This window comes from Maylandia zebra, linkage group LG22 (genome assembly GCF_041146795.1).
Source record: "Maylandia zebra isolate NMK-2024a linkage group LG22, Mzebra_GT3a, whole genome shotgun sequence".
In the NCBI taxonomy this organism is placed as follows: Eukaryota; Metazoa; Chordata; class Actinopteri; order Cichliformes; family Cichlidae; genus Maylandia; species Maylandia zebra.
Genome location: NC_135187.1, coordinates 28,630,229 through 28,650,273, shown reverse-complemented (window position 1 = coordinate 28,650,273; position 20,045 = coordinate 28,630,229). Strand labels below are relative to the sequence as shown.

At 40.2% G+C, this 20,045-nt stretch overlaps 1 protein-coding gene across 5 annotated transcripts in view; it reads right to left on the bottom strand.

Annotated features, from left to right (window-relative positions):
- The window catches only part of trappc9 (trafficking protein particle complex subunit 9), a 231,322-nt gene that overhangs the window by 121,210 nt on the left and 90,067 nt on the right, over positions 1 to 20,045 (bottom strand). The window lies entirely within an intron of this gene.

Here is a 20,045-nt window from a genome sequence, read left to right as displayed (position 1 = left end):
CCATAAGACCATCCTCTGTGTTCATCAACACAAAATACAGCATCTGTTCGACAATGGATGTGCACACGCACTCCTACACATAATGGATTAACAAAAAAGGAGAAGACAAGACAAATAACTGAAGGCTTTTTGAATGCACTGGAATGGAGATAAAGACCCTGACGCATCGTGCTGAGAAGATTATGGCATGGCCACACGTCTCCTGACAGGAATACTAAGAAGCAGCATCACAGTGACAGGTAGGCAGAAATGGGGACTCTCAAAAATGCACAAACTTACGAGGTTTATTGACTGCTGTTTGTTGGCACAAAGGCAATGCTTTGGTGTTTCTTAGAGGACTTCAACATTTTGGAAAATTCACTTATAGGCTGTCTTACTCAGGTAATATCAATTTAAGCAGTGTGGATTCAATACCAACGCAGTTCCTTGACAGCATAGTCAAGCACACAATGCAATTACCACTGAAGGCACACGTATAGTCAATGAAATAAAAATAACATCAATTTTTGAAGTCTCTAATGCTTTGAAGAACAATCAACAGTCAAAAATGCAAAGAATTCTGTGACTAATGTGTTGTTTGTTTCACTTTTTCTTCTGTTTGAGCAGAAAATGCATTGCTTGACACAACTTTTGCGATGACTCAGCAGTCCATCTGCATCTGAAGGACAACGGTCACTCTTTCGAGGATGCCAATGTTCACATTTTGGACAGAGAGGACAGATGGTTTGAAAGAAGAGTTAAAGAGGACATCTATGTCCACTGTGAACGACCATCTTCGAACAGAGGCGGTGGTTTACGTCACAAACTGTCTGCCATCTATAATCCAGTTTACAGATCCCTTCCCAGACGCCTTAACGCCCACTCACATCCTCGGCCATTTGACATCAGTAAATCACATGACAGGGTGGGGGCTAGGTTTCACAATGGGTTCACCCGAAACCCTGGCTGATTGTGACTAGAGATGGACCGATCCGATATTACGTATCGGTATCGGTCCGATACTGACCTAAATTACTGGATCGGATATCGGAGAAAAATAAAAAATGTAATCCGATCCATTAAATATCACGAAAGCACCTCACAAAACTTGCAACACGCCGTAACTCGCCTCAGAACGTTAGCACGTCGGAGCAGTATGCATCACGTGATAGAGCGGCTGTGGCATGCGGGACCTGTCGGTGGTCTGGATAGCATTTGGAGCTTCGCTAGCAACCTGGCATTTCATCTCCGACAAAGTTATCCCCGAGAGAAGTAAAGCAAGTGTGTAAGTCCATCTCTGAATGTTTGTAAAGCATTCCTGCGTTAAGCTTACCAAACGATATATGGAGCGACTGCCTCTTCTGGCTGCTACTTCAATCATGAAACTGCTTAATGATCAGCTGATCGGCTTTTCTGTCGCGAGTCCGTCTCTCTGGTTTGTTTTTGGCCCACTTTGCACCAGAAAGAGGAAACCAGCGGCTGAACAACAGCAGCACGTTTAAGCTTGATCAGCTGTTGTTAGAATTTATTTATTATTACTTTCTACTCGAGGATCTTTTTCTACGTAGCTGACGGCTGGTAACTGTGCAGGGGCGGATCTAGCAAAGTTTACCCACAATTTGACCTTAGAACTGAAGAAGCTTCTCGGATGAGAGGTGAAACGTCTTCAAGCAACTTAAAGAAGTCCAGACGCTTTTCTTTCCAAGCTCCTTTGACAACAAGTACAACGTTCTGGAACGGCCATCTCAGTCCCCAGACCTGAATATTATTGAAAATCTGTGGTGTGAGTTAAAGAGAGTTGTCCGTGCTCGGAAGCCATCAAACCTGATGTCCAAAATACCTTCAACCACAATCCAGACTCTCATTGGAACCTACAGGAAGCGTTTAGAGGCTGTAATTTCTGCAAAAGGCGGATCTACTAAATATTGATTTCATTTCTTTTTTTGTGGTGCCCAAATTTATGCACCTGCCTGATTTTGTTTAAACAATTATTGCACACTTTCTGTAAATCCAATAAACTTAATTTCACTTCTCAAATATCACTGTGTCTCCCCTATATGATATATTTAACTGACATTTTTTTTATTGTAACAATCAACGATTTATATAGGAAAATAATGACTATTAACAAGGTTCCCCAAACTTTTGCATCCCACTGTATATTATATGGAGGTCTTTGTTCATTTATCTCAGACATACTGGGTAAAGTTTAATAAAAACAAATGCTTCAAAAAGAATGAATGTTTGTCTTCCACAGTCTATTTCCTTTAAAAAAAAAACAATGTTAGATTAACACTAATTTAATGGCAGTAACTGCAGACACAAGCACACAGAAAGAGACTTTCACCACATTATTTCCACAGACCTAGACCTACAAACCTAGAAATGGCATAAATCAAAGATTATTATTGTTTGAAAACATTTACTTTTTCAACTTGATCTTGTTCTTGTTTTTATTATCTGGAATCCAAGTCATCTTTTATTTTCAGATTTTCCATCATATCTGGGGCAGGTGGTTGAACGCAGGGTTGACAGAGGGTCACGGTGTACTTTAACAATGAGATGAAATTGTAGCCTCCGTGTCTAATTGTCCTTAAAATGAGGCTTGACCCCTGCTTCGGTTGCATCTGCCTAGTGGCAGGGAAGCGAGCTGTTTAAGTTGCCTGCTGGCCTCGACTTCGGCGGGACACTGAGAAATCGCCTGAGGGCATTCAGATGCAGTATGTTCATTTGGAAAGATGCTAGGACTGCGTCTCATGTGTGTTCCTGGGTGTCAATCACTGAGCCAATCAGCTGGGCACCCGAGGGTGAACAACTTACAGAGAAATAGTGAAGAGTTAAACAGCTGAAGTGAAATCCAGATCAAATATCGGACAGGACTAAGTTGCCAAATGCCCTGCAGACACTTGGAAACTGATGCTGAGTGCTCTTCTTCATCACTGAAGACAGCGTATGATGGCGTCAAACTTGACGCAACATGCTGGCAACAATAGGAGAATGTGAGATTACTGTGCTGTCTGAATTTTATGCTTGCAAAGGCACTGTCAAACAATTTATGGCCTTGACACAGTTGACATTAAGATGTTTCTGCTGAGCTTGTTGGCAACAGATTCAGGAGAGGGCAGGAGGACTGATAAGAGTGAATATGTTTTTATTGGCCCAGTGGTGTAATGACTTTGTAATAATCGCTAGACGATGAGGAGAGAAGGCGCTGTGAACCAGTCTGTTGATTTGACAGCCGATGGGGGACAGGGCATCTAAAACTACTCTGTAACAAACACGCTGCATGGAGACATAAATAGCTAGCATTGCTGACAGGGAAAATATGGAAGGTTTTATTTATTCACCTGTACTTTTTGGTAAGAAAGATGACCCGGGGGCACACAAGTTGCCATAGCATGGTATAATCACCTCACCGGCTCCGAAACCTGCCGAAAAACCTCGCCAGCCTATGCGGAAGAGTCCAGAGCAGATCCATTTAATGATGGTCCTGACATTTCTGCCCGCGGTGTTTATAATGTCACGCTCTGCACCCCCTCACAGTTAGGGTTTGCTTCTGATGTGGCAATTAGGATGGGAGACATTTCAAACAGTGGGTGAGCAGCCTTCCCAACTATGAGGAATCTGCGATGAGGGGGGTTACGAGATGTCAAGCTCAAGTTATTATAGGAAGTGGAGGAGAGCGGAAACAGTGCCACAAAATGTGAAGAGCACTGTATGACATAAATTCCCTCCGGCAGCTGCATCATTCCGGTAATATGATTGTCACTGTGACATGCAGTGAGAGGGGGGAAAAGCAGCAACATAAGCCCGTAGTGATGTTAATAATCATCTTTACAATGACATAACTGCCATCAAGTGGATATTAAGTTGTAATCAAATTATTATACATTATTAAACGTACCACAATAATTCTATATCAGGAGCTCATTTAGCTCCTATTGCTTTTAATATCCTGCTTTCATGTCTTTTATATTTATAGTTTCTATAGTTTAGTTTATATTTTCGCTAATCAGATTTACACTGCTGGTGTGATGCTGATCGTGCCTGTGTTCTTCCAGGGGTCTGAATAAAGGGGGGTCTGAGGTGTCACTGCCCATGCAACTTTGTTGCAACCATCTGTTGAAATTATTGGGGCCGGCTTCCCCATTACTCATTCATCATCGTAAACATAACTCTGCATATTAAATATTGATATAATATGCAATAAATATAAATAAGGGCTAATAATAGATACAATACAAGTTCTGAAAAAAAAAGGATACCTTACATCCCTTACAGTCACCTACAATTTCACATTTCATTTACAAATGTGAATTTATTCTCCATTTTCACAACTCAGCAGCCTAAAACCGAACAGCAGTTTGTTAGCTCTATTACCTCGCCACTGAATTTTATTCTTCATTGTGGCCCACACATTGTTACAGGTGGCAGGAGGTCTATCCACAATTAATATCTTTATTTCTGTCTGGTATTTATCTGACATAATTCCCATACACCCTTTCCGAATGGTTTTTTAGTCCCACCATGCCATCCTAATTGCATAACACTAGAAATGACTCTCTATCCTCCTGCAGACCAAAAACACATGCTTTGATGAGGTGGATTTCAAGCAAACTTGGGAAAAGTATAACAGTAAAGACTTATGGGGTCTGCAGATGTCCATCTCCAACAGAATATAATCCCTCTCTAACAGAGACATTACATTACCCTTTTTTTTTTAAAAACAGCTTAATTATTTTTTTAGTGATGACTGAATGAGGAAAAACACCATTAAGCATTAGCTACTGGAAAAACAGTCAGGTCCAGTGGAAACCACCACGTAAGAGGCCGTCTGTAGGCATGTCTCATTGCTCATGACTGAAAATACAATGAGTACCTGCGTTGCAGTTTCACTCTGCACCAGTGTTGGTCAAGTTACTTGAAAAAAGTAATCAGTAACTAATTACTTCCCCAAAAAAGTAATCCTGTTACTTTACTGATTACTTATTTTCAAAAGTAATTAATTACTTAGTTACTTTTTAAAAACACGATTTACAACCTGAATAGGTAATAAAGCGATAGATCTTTCAGCCCAATTCTACTTTTTCTACATAATCCATCATACAAAATGTAATCAAATGGAAAAGTCTCTTTTTAAAACTTGTTTTATTAGTTGTAACCTTTTAACTTTATGCATCAAGCAAAAATTTAACTATATGCAACATTCTCTTACTGGAAGAAATTTGTTTAATAATTAAACCTATTTTCTGCACATTCCAGCACATAAAATATATATATTTCTTGTGTTTGCACTCACTCTTTCAAATAGATGAAAGTAAAACACAGCAGAAAATAAATTAAGTTAAAAGACTAGCGGTCCTGTCGCTCTATTTTCACCTGTAAAGCAGGAGTAGGGTAGGCGGAGGTTTACCCTGATGCAGGTGTGCCGCAGCAGTCAGTGGAAGAATCCGCGAGTTTCTCTGAATTTCCCATTACGTTGTAGCGCACTCGGTGCTTGTTGGAAGTTTAGGGGTTTTTTTCGCTGTAAAAAGAAGTTTTCTTCCCACGCACGATGGACGCTAATGTTTTTGTCACTTTTTATGGAATCAAACTCAAAGTAAGGTCAGTGCTTCCACGCTTTAAACGCTGCACGCTCATACGCTCTCCCGCACTCCATTTTATCCATTGTTGATCTGCACACAGCTGTTGTCATGAACGTTGCACTCGCTTACGTCACTGTCATGAGACATTCTCGCAAAAAAAAAAAAAAAAAAAAGATAAATCACGGTTTTAGTAACGCAGCGTTCCTACGGGAAAGTAACGGTAATCTAATTACCGTTTTTGCAATAGTAATCCCTTACTTTACTCGTTACTTGAAAAAAGTAATCGGATTACAGTAACGCGTTACAAGTAACGCATTACTGCCCATCTCTGCTCTGCACTACCCCACTTTTTTTTTTAAGACAAAAAAATGATTCATAGAGGGATAATTGGATTTTTAGGATCAAATCCCACCCTGAACTGCCTTTATTCTGGCAAATGCTACCTCTAACAGTGTTGTGCCTGCAAACAGTGTCAAACTGCAAACTCTCTCATGTAGCAAAATAGTCTTCTGTGGATACTGTTGGGTAATTATTGCAAACTCTTGGGGGTGATCTAATTACTTTACCAGCAACATTCAGATGACACACCAATTTTGTTTTAAACTTTCATTAAATATTTCCCAGCATATAAACACAAAAAAATAATAAATAAATACATAAAATGTCTATCAGAGGTAGAATTATTAATAAAAATAATTCTTTCAAATTGTGCAATCTTGCCATTTAGAACCACATTCTTTTTTCTTTTTTTTTTGGCCTGTCCCGTTTGGCTCTTTTGCCATCAGAATTGTTGTCTAAAGGCAAAGAAAGATGCCCAACGGATTTACTTTACCAAACTGACCATCCTAGCCTTGCCGTAATGGTCCATTTGATTCACCTTTTATTGTTTATTTTATTTTCACTTACTGAATACGGGACAGACTTGACTGGGGGAAAGAAGGGGAGAAAGAAAGAGGGAAAGAGTTTTAAATTGTGCAATCTTGCCATTTAGAACCACATTCACCACATTTGTGATGCATGACAGTTTCTAATGTGAGTGATTTGCATGTTAAACCACACACAGACATTGCAGATTTGCTATGAAAACAGCACCAGACATTATGCTACACCGTTTCAGTTTCTGCAGTGCAAAATCTACATGAGTGCTGAGGTAGTGACATCCTCAGGAGGGACATGCAGTCCACACAGTCCCATGAAAATCAGAAGCCAATTAAAGCTTCTCTCTCCTCTTGAGCTCGCTGAAACCCTTCAGGACTGTCCCTGCTCACAAATCCGCTCTCTCTCGCTCTCTCTGCATCCTCACCCAACAACACCCGGTTACCAGGGAAACGCCTGCGTACCGCTTGTGCAAATATTTAAAATCACAGCTCCCTGACTGGCTACAACACCAGGGTCATCATGGTCCTCCAAAAATGGAGCTGTAACAATGGAACAATGCTGCTGTGCCACTTCTGTATACACTCTTAGATGAATAATCTTTAATCAAGTCATTACGTTTAAGATTTTTCACATGCTTCAGTTACTCAAACAGAACTATCTATGTTTCATATATATATATAATAATCATTTACCAAGTTTCATAAAAAGTAGTTACAACTTTATAATGATTCTCGTAATCGCTATTATTATTGTGGCCAACTGTTGCCTGTGAATTCTACACACAGGGTCTTAAATTTAGACAGTAAACTAATCCGTAGCTATTGTCAATATTATTTGGGCACTTACTCATACAATGCAAACCCAGGTGTTTCTGCTTCATGAGTGTAAGTACTTCCTGTGGATGATAAAAGAACCATTTCATCCAGAGTAATTTGATTTGTTGTCGGAGTGTTGACTAATTCGCTTACATACTGTTCAATCTGATTATAGGTTGTGAGTCATGTAAGGAAAGGAAAGAGGATGAACAGCAGCACTGCATTTTCTCAGGGACAGAGTTGCATCTGTATGAGATGCAGGCTGGCTACTGCACACACGCAGTGTTGCCTCTGTTCATGTGTGATCAGAGGTAAACAGACGACCCACGGGTGCCTCAGACACCAAACGCCTGCTCCTTTATGTAACCCTGTGGTCCAGTACAGGTGTCACACCATTTACCAGCTGGAGAGACTACGAGAAGAAGCCTCTCATCACACCTTGGACCCCCACTGCTGTTCTTATAAGTTATCAGCAGCAGTCGACCACAAAGATGTGAAACCTGCTTTGAAGAGCTGAGAGCAAATTATAAACTGCATGCTGATGCACACACACACTAAATATAAACAAATAACTCGCCAACAAAGACCTGTCAGAAGCACAGTTGCTACACAAACATCCTGTTGAGGGTGACTTTGGTGCATCCAAAGGTGATCTGATTGACACCGGTTCAGTCATTGACCACGAGCAGCATATGGAGCCACGCTTGGCTTGCCTCACTGGATTTCACACATGGATTCAAGTCCAGCAAGCATGATGAAACGCTTGATTCTCTACTAATTTCACCCCCTAGGCTTGCATATACCAACAATTTCACACTCACAAACGAACACATGAACACCAAGCTAATAAACAAAACTTTACTGTGACCTTCTTGGGGCGGTTTTTCACTGAGCTTCATTTACTTGATCACAGCGGGTTGTGCTGTTTTTGATATTTTTGGGCCTGTTACTCCTCCTTGCTGTAGGAGGTCATTTCTAATTCATAACCTGCCAATTAAAACATTAACTTAAAAGTAAATGTTTCCATATTTAATTGGGCTGTCACTTTTTTTCAGAAGTTGGGTTGGATGACATGGGTTAGACAGCAAACACCTTGCTCAGATCTATGCTGCTCATGCACCGCTTTTATCCACCATTCTAACATCCATAAAGTTTACGTCAAGGTACTTTCATACATTTCACTGATGTGTAACACACATCAGTAGTGCTAGGTGCTAGATTAGGTGCTTTTATTTATTTTATTTTTTTTGTCTGTACAATGTAAACAGCTGCTGTGTTTCGTGTGACGATTCAGCCTTGTTTTGCCACTAGAGGACTTGGGCACCGATCATTGAGATGACCATGAACACATCAGTATAGCAAAATATTCTAGAGTCAGATGTGAGACCATCTGACCAACAGCTAAATGCAGCAGAAGATTGATCATGAGCACAGCAGAAAATAGGTAGGTAATGATCTGGGTTGTTTTTTTAAGCCACAGGACCTTAAAGGACCTGAACTACTCCATATATCAAATTATTCTGGAGTCAATGTCAAGCTAAAGCTTGGCTAAAATTGGGAAACGCAACAGGAAGATGATGCCAAGCACAGAAAAAAAACAAAAAAAACATTGAAGTGTTGATCAAGAAGAGGATTCAGCCAAAGTCAACACAACTGAAATGCTGTAGTGGAAAGTTAAAAGAACTGTGCATAAACAAATGTTCACAAACCTCAATGAACTGAAGCAACGTTGTAACAAAGATCGTGTGAGAGAGAGGTTTGTGGCTACACGTGATTCTATAAGCTTTTAAATCATGGGTGTATTTTCACAGGAGTCCATAAAGTGCAGTAAAAGAAAACTCTTACAACTGTAGCTTTCACGTCACATTCTGGTCTGTTAAATATTCTATTCATTATATACTTCTGGTATGACTGGAACTAACAAATTGCCAAAGTGGAGTGTTGGAGTGTAACAGGTTCCATTTAAACCTCCCTGGTTTTTATGTAGAACCAATTTGGCCTAAAGGTTAATCTTTACACAAATTTGACTTCAGATTTGAGAAATATTTTTACCATTTAAATCCTATTTGCACATTCTATTTCTTCACCATCACTTTAAATATGACATATACTTATGTTTAGGTTCTTTTATTAAAACATAGAAGACAAAAATACCAATAAAGAAATCTATGGGGACAAGCCAGTCAACCAACTGTTGCTTAGCTAATAAAAAGCTGCCTGGGAGCTCAGACAGAGTTGTGCATTTTACATGAGTAGTAATTAGAAAGAAGAATACAAAACTCAGATGTCCCTGGGGAACATGTCTTAATGGACCAGATCATTTGGCCATCAGTTAGAGACAGGAGGTCCCAAATCACAGCGTTAGCACTAACGTAGCCGTGACAGGCCATCGGGGAAAAGATGAATGACACCGACTAGTCTTCCCGGTGCATTTATATACGAGCACAGCCAGGATGAAAGAGCTAATACTGAATAAGACGACTCATGTTTCTGCTATTAGAAATGGGTGCTCCCTTTGCATGTTGCAACTAGGCTCTAAAGATTTCCTCTGAAGCAACAGGCTTGATGACTCTCAGAGGAAATCAAGTTCTCCCTTTCACAGTTTGCTCAAATATAAACGATTCTCACTTGGGTAAAGCTCAGAGGTTTAACTTAATGAGTGATGCATTCACTAACCTTTAAAGAAAAAGCTACGTGTAAGGCAAACAACCAAAAGGGGGTAAAAAACAAGGCTCACACTCAACTGTAGTTCTGTTTTGTTTGTATTTTATATAGAAGGAAATGCAGTAAATTATACATCTGAGCTCATCAAACCGCTACCTGGAGCATGAAAGAGTCTATAGCATGTCTTGCTTACATTTTTGTAGCAAAGAGCAAAACAGAGGCAAAATAAAATATAATAAGAAATCTAGAAATCTCTGGAGGCGTCCACACTACATCTTGGTGACACATCCCCCAGCCAACACCATCTATTTTCCCATTTCTCCCCGCTCATGTTTCCTCACGTCAACTCGCACTGAGGCACGAGCGATGTACCTGCTGCAGCCCGGAGACAACAGGCTGATAAAGTAGGGAAAGTAAAGGTGCTATGGGCACAGCTGTGGTTCACAGGCAGGATTTCAAACCACAATCAGTGACGACTGTGTAGTGCCAACAGGTAAATGAAGCACAGGGAAATAAATGGCTTGTAGGAACAAATCCAATGACACTGCGCAGTGAGCGGGTTTTCTGTCTACTTACAGCTCATGATGATTATGCCTTTTGGTTAGTCTCCATTATTTTACATTCCCTCAACTCTCAAGAACACCACAGTTAGAAATCTAACCAACACCTGAGAACTGTTCACTTTGAACATTTTGCATAAACACAGATGATGATCATGGACATCAACAGCATGCTCACAAAAGTCTACAAAATCTTTTGTCTTTGTCGCAGTAAAGTTCAGTTCAGCCTTCAGAGACTGATACTATCCACCATGATACAGAGGCCAAAACCAAGATGTCTGGGTACACAGGAAGCCTAATCATAGGTTGACTGAATTATTGCTTTTATCCTGTGTCTCTGTGAATAAAACGCTATCGACTTGTTTACAACCAAAGTGAGCTTTGATATCAAAGCTTTCTGTTATTACACCAGTGTGGAGCCCTGGAAGTGAAAAACACAGTACTTCATTTTTCAGCTTTTGTAATAAGCATTAGTTACTGTACTGGGCAAAAAGCCTCGAGCCACACCTTGGAAAAAAACAAAACAAAAAGGTGGGGAAATAGGTGCAGTGATTTATTGAATCGTGCAAACACACACAGACATACAGTATATGAAGCAAAAAAAGCAGCATCTGTACAATTCTAATGAGCTTAAAGTCAATATTTGGAACGACTAACATTACTCTTCTCATGGGAGTGACACTGCAGCGTCAACTCACATTCTCTGCTAAGACGTGCAATTTTCTATAGACGTCAATAACTAGCGTTTTGGATAAAGACCGGTAGTAATGGATAGCCCGGAAAGAAAACGTGTTATTAACTGTGCTGAATTGTATGAATTGTGCTCATCTTGAAAAAGCTCCTTCAGGTAAAGATGAGATAATAATGTTCACTTTGTGCTGCACTTTTAGATTTCTTGGTGAGATGCCATTGCTTGGCCAACACTAAACATCCCATTCATTCATTTTCAATACACTGGTGAGTGCCATTTAGATAAATTTGCATGCTATCTGATGTGGATTCATCTATAACTTCAGGGTCATTGTAGTATGACGTCTATGGCAGCAATAATAACTAACAATAAGTGGTTAGATTGGGAAAAAAACATTATGATAATCTAATAACTAATTTCCACTGTCACAATGCTATAGTCTCTGCATTGCTAGCAGTTGCTCACAGACGGTGTCTAGTCTTGAACAGTTGCCATATCAGTTCATCTGACTTAACTACTATCCAACATTTTAACTAAATAAATGGAAGTCGCCCAACTGTTAATGTCATGTTAACTGAAAAACACAACCTAAATTCTAACAAAGTGAAGGCTTCTACTTTGTCTCGCAGTGGATTTCCAAAATTTTATGGTGTGATATGGAATGATCAAATCAGACACGAGAGAGTTCAGTCTTTTAGATTGTCAGTGCAAATAGCATTTTGTCTAACTACATAGCTTATGCAACTAACAGTGGGTTGAAACAACAAACGCATATTTTTCAGAAGTCTTTGGAAACATTTAACAGTCATTTCAGATTTGATTCCCAGCGTCATGACCAGTTTCAGAGTCTATAAATCTTGGGGTTGTCACATAACTAAAAACAGCAGGAAAAAAAAGAAGCTATATGCAAGGAGCTTAGTTTAGCATGATGGTAAGGTAAGGTAACTTTATTTATACCTAAAGGCAAGGTAAATTTGCTTTACAGAAAAATGACAGCATTTGACATCCCTTTAAAAACACACATACCTAGTAAATATATAAAACTCACTGTGACACATACTTTAATATTTCGAATCAAAAACAGTTCTTATTTAATTCAGTGACAGCAACGGGGACAAAGCTATTTTTATAACGCTTTGTCCTGCATCTTGGAAATAGAAACCTCCGTCCTGAGGGAAGAAGCTGAAATTCACCCCTTAGAGGATGGGAACCATTTTTAAGGATTGATAAAGCCATCCTCTGTACCTGCTTAGAGTACAGGGAGGCTAAACAAGACTGTGGCTCACCTATCAGACGACTGGACCATCTCACTATCTGATTTAGAGAGTTTTTCTCTGTGACAGAGGTCTGACCAAACCATGCCACCAAACAAAAGGATAAAACGGACTCAATAAAAGAACGATAAAACAAAGTTAAAATTTTTTGGTCAATGTGGAAATGAACAAGTTTCCTAAGGCAATAAAGGTGCTGGTGACCCTTTTTACAAACTGATTTGCAATTTTGATCAAATTGATGGGACGGAGTTCTAAGGTAAGCACAGGTTGTGGTGACACGCATTAATGCATCAGTTGTCATTCTAGACACCCATTGCTAAAACAAAGCACACAAAAAAAGAGTGAGAAAATGCCACATCTGGCGGAAAATGGCCTGACACAAACCTGCAATCAGCTTTAAATGCTTAATTTCTTCCATAGGCACAGCATCCTATAGCTAAATTCACAGAGTCTTCAAAAATCTCAACCCAAAGCGCTATACAACTGAACATAAAGTTGGTTGTGGATAAGCCAAAGGGGAGAGATAAGAAAGAACATTTTTAATCCTGCGCCACAGAGGAGAAAATCATTCAGTTGTTCAGCTGGAGTTTCACACTTGGGCAGACAACTGTGGCAGTTATAAATATCTCTATCACGAGCCGGGATCTGTATATGTGGAGAGAGCTGAACTGCCATCGGCAGGGCTGGGCTTCTAAAAATAGCAGGCAGGTTGGTTGGCAGGCAGCAAGCCAACTCTGACTGTCTCTACTGGATTTGATTAGGCCTGAAGAAGCTCTGCCCGCCCACCCCCAACACTCACCCAACTGTGTGTGTGTGTTGGACAGCATTTCTTTTCCAAAGGCATAGCTCTTTCTCACTGCACACAGCCATAGGCACACTCGTCTACGGTTTCAAAAGTGCTTACATTAGCTTTTCTCAAGCACGATTCAATTTTCCTTGTTGCCAGGATGTTTAAGATGAATGTCTTGGAATATATGTGTGTCTGGGACTTACCGACAATCTGAAAATAAATAAAACCTTGCTCAAGTTATGACATAGTAATGGTGTGTTATGAGGTTCAAAAGGTAACAAAAAAAGAATAAATCCTGGAAAGGTTTTTGAAGTTTGCTGAGTCGATGCTTCCTGAAGAGATTTCGAAAATTTAGCTCCTAAACTCATAAGAACTAACGAGTGTTTCTACATTAACGGATACAGAATCATCTAGATTTATGTTTATAACCACAACCTCACACAGTATTACTAGTTTGAGGATATTTTAACTAAATATTCACATGAGCTGAACCCCATTTGAACCCATGTTTGCACGTGTTTGAAATGTGTGTCATGTGTTGTCTGGTTTTCATTTACATCCTATTCAAAAATCTAAAATTTCCATTGTTGTGAATATAAGCATGAGTGAATGTTTGTAACAATGTTTCAGACCATTTAACTTATTTTCCCTTGTTTGTTTTTTTTAGTCTGAACTGCTAAACTGATTTTTCTAAACTTAAGCTGTCATTTGCACTCTTCTGTCACTGTCTGTGATTATGTAGCCACAATCTTTGACACCGTAGTGTTTTTACACAACTGCTGTTGAGTGTCTTTGTGGACTTTAGTCCTATTTGAGCTGAGAAGACCATGATGAAGCTAAAACTAACCAATAATGAATAGTTTTTTTAATTGAAATGATCAAAAAGCAGAAAGAAAAGACTTCAGATCCAAAGAGACTCAATACACAGAAACAGCAGATAGCTGTGCAGACAGAATGCTGGCTATTGCATTAGCATGCTGAGGAAGTCACAAACAATTCCAGCCTGACAGATGTTATTATTCTTTCACAAAAACATTATCCAAGTGCAAATCTATAGGCTACAGGCTGCTATCATTTTCACTCAGTGGAAGACTAAGGCACAGCTAAAGAAATCTGACAAATAGAGCGGGTTTTAGGCCTAGACCGAGTTTCTTTGGTTCGGATCATTTCTGCTGAAGTCTCTTAATTCACCGAAGCCACCTGAGGGTCCTGAATGTGTGGACAATTCCACTGAAAGCTGGTGAAAACGACTTGCTTGTAGCTGGACAACGAAGTCATTCTTTAGAAGGAACAAAATGTTAGTATTTTAAGGTTTTAATATTTTGTTTGAACTGTTTTAGAGGTGTTGATTCAACTGATAATCAGAATGATGCCTTCACATTATTACTGTGAAGCTACTCAGGAAGACCTCAGGAAGCTACAGATCAGGAATGAGGGTTTACTTTATAAACCAACAGTGAAATTGTTGAACAGACACAATTATACATAAAGTATAAGCAGAGAATAGAAAAGGCTCTGAGCATCAAATCCACTTTGGGAGCCCCTATCAGAGACATTACTGCAGAAATGTCTTCCAAATAACCACCTGCAATGAGACTATTTCATTTCATATTTGGCTGGGTTAGGAGGTGCAAGTTGCACAGAAAATTGTGCACTCTAAGACCCCTGATTCTGGCACAAGGAAGCCCGGTAAAAGCTTTCTGTCCTAGAATGTTTCCCTCAGAGGAGCACATACATCTACACTCTAACCTCAATCTCTATACTCCAATAATGTGGCATTATGAACAGGAGAGCAAAATTGCACTGGATGCAGTCTCACAGCATGCCGGACATTTGGCGTTTTGAAGATAATCGTCGAACGTGTCTGAGGGGCCAGCCTATTTCTGTAGCACAGCGTCCCCTCGAAATGCCCCTGATGACATCGAGCGAGCGCCAAAGAAAGGTTCACAGGAGGGCTAAGTGAATGAACTGGACTGCACACCAGCCGGTGTTATAGAGAGTCATGCACAGTCACAAAAGTGGGATTACTGTTACTCAAGTCACCCTACACTAGAATCCACACAAAAAACTCTGCAGCTGCTCCCACTCCAAGTAAGTTTCATGTTTTCAACAGAGACAAGCACATCAGATGTTTGTGTCCACGACCAAGGTTCTGGCACCACAATCAAATAGAACTGAGCTTCACGAGGTGATGGACTCCCACTCAGGACAGACTGAAGCATAAAGCTATGGTGACGAGGTGAGTAAAGTAATTGACAGTGTCAAGGAAACCCAGTTAAGGACATGCCCTCGCTCTCGCAGGAGATGAGTGCCTGAAGATTTGAAGATAATCGGGAAAAACGGCACATCCCAGCAGCCACGTCTCCTTCACCTACTGTGGATCCATTCCACCCTGACAGCACACACACATTTTCAAGCCCACAGGCATTTGCAGTTTGGTAGAAGCATTGAAAAACAGGTGTTAAGATTGAGCGATGGAAGGTCAGTGAGATAAACATGTGGACTCCTCCTGTGCTGAATACAGATCAGTCATGATTGATTGCACTTACTCATAGTCTGCAAATATTCATGCCAAGAAACACAACAGTGCCAGATAAACACATTGACCATATTTACAAAACATGAAGGAATATGATTTATTGAAGAAAGCGTGTAGAAGCATATGCCTGTCAGTTAATAGTAGACAAATTTGGTATAGGTGTTAGAAACAAATTCACACTTCACTGGCCCAGCAAAGACGGAGATACACAGAGAACAGGGTACTGTAGTGCCAAGCCAGTTTGGCTAGAAGGGTTTCAATTTCCGGTGCATCTGTCCATCCATCCCCCGGCCAAAAACCGCTATTATCAGCTAATACAAATTCTCTCTCATCCAATCACACGCACACACAATGACGAATTAACAGTATTCATATAACAGTAGCTGTATGCTAAAAGGCACTAAAACATGGAGAGAGTTCATAAAGGATGATCAAATGGTTAGAAAGCCATCTCATTACAATAGCAATGTTTAAAGTTTCTACGATGTAAACACTTCTTCACTGGGTTTGTGAATTCATGTGGGTTGCTACTATGTCTTACCAATATAGAAAGAGAAGACGAATGGACGAGAGAAGACATATGGAAGAAAGCGCTGCTGGCATTCACGCATAAATTGCTTCCCAGAAACAACCATGTCGCAAAAATATCAATATTGGACAATCCCATAAAACCACAGATTGGATTTAATAACAGCAATTATTGTGCTCAGCGCCAAATTCGGCTCTCTGCAATATCTGTGCAACTGCATAATGGTTAAAATCAGTAAATGCCTGCTGTCAATGCAAAGGCTAAAAAAGGGCAAAATTTAATGAGGTTCAAATGGGTCGTCGTTACCAAGCTAGTTACTATGAATATGGTTATGGCAAGTTTGGAATTTAAGTTTTTAAATGAATTTGGAAAAAAGACCAACCTTATACAGTTTATCCAGGTTAGCAGGTGAGCTAATGTTAAATAACTTTAGCCAAAACAGAGCAGCTCAGGGTCAGATGTGACCCCCAAAATCAATAATGAATTCAATGTCCTTCTGATGTTGGCTGTTCTTGTCCCCTCGACGCTGATCAAATTCCAGTTGGTAGAGGCTTCGCTGGATAAAACCGGGTTTTGTCTCACAAACATGAGCATATCTGCTCACGCAAACAAATTTCTTGCCAACCCAATGCAGCAGCAGCTAGCTGGGTTGCTTGTTCACTCTACTTCCTGAAGCCACATCATCCTTTGTTTCCTACCTTTATGCTGGAATCTGTCTTGTACTGTGAGCCTTTGTCCTATGTAATGTATGTTATGTAATGTATGTAATTGCTGTTCCGTGTTGATGCTACGGGGTATTAAAGTTGCGTAAAGCATGTTTAAATTTCAATGTCCGTCAAGAAAGTCTGAGATGTTACACGCCAAACTTGACCTCTATGGGTGCTTTTACACATATATCCTCCTGTTTCTGCTTTGATTTTTATTTGAGTCTACTTAGCGTTTACATTGGTGACGTCATACAGAGTGCCTGTTTTAGGGATGGCGTCCTCTATCATCCTGTGTCAAGGGGTGAAATCAAATTCTTTTGACTGACAGTAAGCCGTGCAGCTCATGAACCTTTTATGTCCCCTCTCTCTGGTGTCATAACGAGGTCAGTGATATGAAAGAGACTATAAAAACAAACAGCGTACATGTCAATATAGATCTGTATATTAAAGGAATACATTTACCTGATGGTCACCACTACTGATCTAATGGCTTAAGCAATCTTTTTCCTTTTTACTCAAAATAAACCAACTGGGCTTGACTGCTCCTTACAATCAAACAGATTTATTACTATGTTAGCTTGTTTGCTAATACTAAAACAACAAAGCTGCTCTCATAAAATCTTGTGGTTTGCCATTAAAGCTTTAAAGCCAATGAACTTTAGCAGAGTGCACTTGAAAACAAATCAGCTGCTTCGTTTTGATCAACGTGGAGTCGGTACGAGCAAATTCTGTTTCTGTCATTAAGGAACCCACCCACATTTCTGCATGTTTCAGAGCTCATTATTATATAACATGTAGCAGAAGCTGGGGTAACTTCCTAGGGAAAGTATTTGTGCTAACCCCTTCCAAAGCCAAAGAAGTCGGTGGGTCCAACTTTGGGTGACGGATTGTTGTGGTGTTGTACTGATGCTGGCACTCTTATTGTTTTATTTTGGTGGAAATGCATGAAACAGACTCTGGATTGTCCACTTTTACAGCAACGGTGCCTCTTAAGCAGTCCATACATGGTCCACACCCGATTTTGACTGAAAGCTTTCAAGACATACAAACACACAGCTTGTTAGAAAAATCACAGTTAATATTGGGTGTACAGTCATCCAAGAATGATAGAATCCACTCAACCCAACTTATTTGCTGGGATGTTGAACAATGCCATACCTGTTCCTCCCTTGTACGTCAAAATGCATTAAAAGTGTGCTGGGTCCTGTAGGTTTGAGTCAAAGTGCTGAAAACAATACACCCTATAACAACAATGAGTCATACAGCTGCAAACCCAGAATAAATTTGCTATAGCATGCAGGCATAGGCGTCTATTGTGCACACAGTGAAATGAATCACTCTGGTGTCTACTGCATGTCCAACAATACATCTACAAGAAAGAAAAGAAAAAGCTCACGTCCTTACAACCTGCTCAAAGGCAGAACTCTAGCACGACCAGAGTCTCTTTGTAATTGTCTTTTTATGGAGGTTCGTGCACCATATTCTGCTTTTAAACCCAGAATCAAACTCTGCCTCTAATAAGCCTAACCACCGATTAAAATGTCCAGCCCATCTTAAACAATGGATATTTAACAACTTATCCAGCAAATCCAAAAAGAGTTTTACACACACGTGATGGTTCGAAGCCCCGGCTATCCCATGGGAAACTGTTTCGAGGGTCTGGGGCCACTCTCTGGTAACGTGGTGAACCCACTGAGATGGGATTGGCAGTTTCCGCAGGCAATGCCTAACCGGTGCTATGGGGTTTGGTAGGTGGAAAGCCTGCTATTTCTTCATGAAACGGCTATGGACTCACTTTGTGTTATCGTAAATTTGACAAACCATGGGTTTGCATTTATGGGAGGGGGTGTTACGGCCCTAGCAGGGCCTCTCTCTCTAATGAGGGTGCCTGTGTGGGCGTGTCCCACTACCTCCTGCCTGAGGTGCCACCTTTCCCTCCTGTACAGCTGACTCCCATCAGCAATTAAAGGTATTTAAGCCCAGAGCAGGGTGAGCTCTGGGCCAGAGTGCCATTTGTGTGGGTACAGCTAGTGAGCTGAGTGTTTGTGGTGTTTCCAGCTAGTGAGCTGAGTGTTTGTGGTGTTTCCAGCTAGTGAGCTGTGTTTTGTGGTTTCCAGCTGGTGAGCTGCGTTTTCCTTTTGACTTTTTTGGCATTACTGACCAACGCCTGAGTTTTGTTTGTGTTACTTTTATGGTGATAGCGGCTTGTCCGTCTCTTTTAGTTGAATTACTTCAATAAAACTATTTCATTTTACTGTTTCGCCTCCTTGACTCCTTTTTCTGACCCGGTCACTTTTGTTACCCCCCCCCCTCACCGCCTAGACCCCCCCAGGGGAACGTAACAATACATAAAACTCTGTCTAGGAAGTACAGAAAATTAAAATAGAATTTTGATAAGATGTTCTCTCTGAACAAACTAATATTGCAGCTGCTTTTGACCTTGCACTGCAGATTATCCAAACCATAAACAAAAAGGCTCAAAACACAAAGATATCCTGTCATTTAAATTCCAGCTCCATATTTTTGTTCTTTGTCTCTGCTGGAGTTACTCTGCATGATCCCAAATAATCCTCATGCATCTCATCCTGGGCACTGGTGCAGTCCCTCAGTTCATCCCCTGTCTGAAAAAAGCTGTTTACTTTCCTTTCCCCTCCCTTCATGCCAGCTCGAACAACAGGTGGGTGGGGCCTCTTTGCTCATAGCTAAAGCTTTGCATCTGAGGTGAATATATTAGGAATTTCTTCTCTCACCAAAAATTGAAACCAAGGGTTTAGAGCAGGCTGAAGCCTGAACGCTGGTTAACAGGAATTATTTATACATACACCAACCTCATTTTCTTAAATTCTTGGCCATGTATGATATGAGCTTCAACTATTAATAATTGTATATACTTAATAAAAAGATCAAAAATAGTTTACATTTTGTTGTAAGTTTTTTCTGTTTAGATGGCCATTAATCACACAAAACACACAAAAAAATATAATAAGCAGTTTTGCATTATACAGTATAACCAAATCTTTACATTAAGTTAAA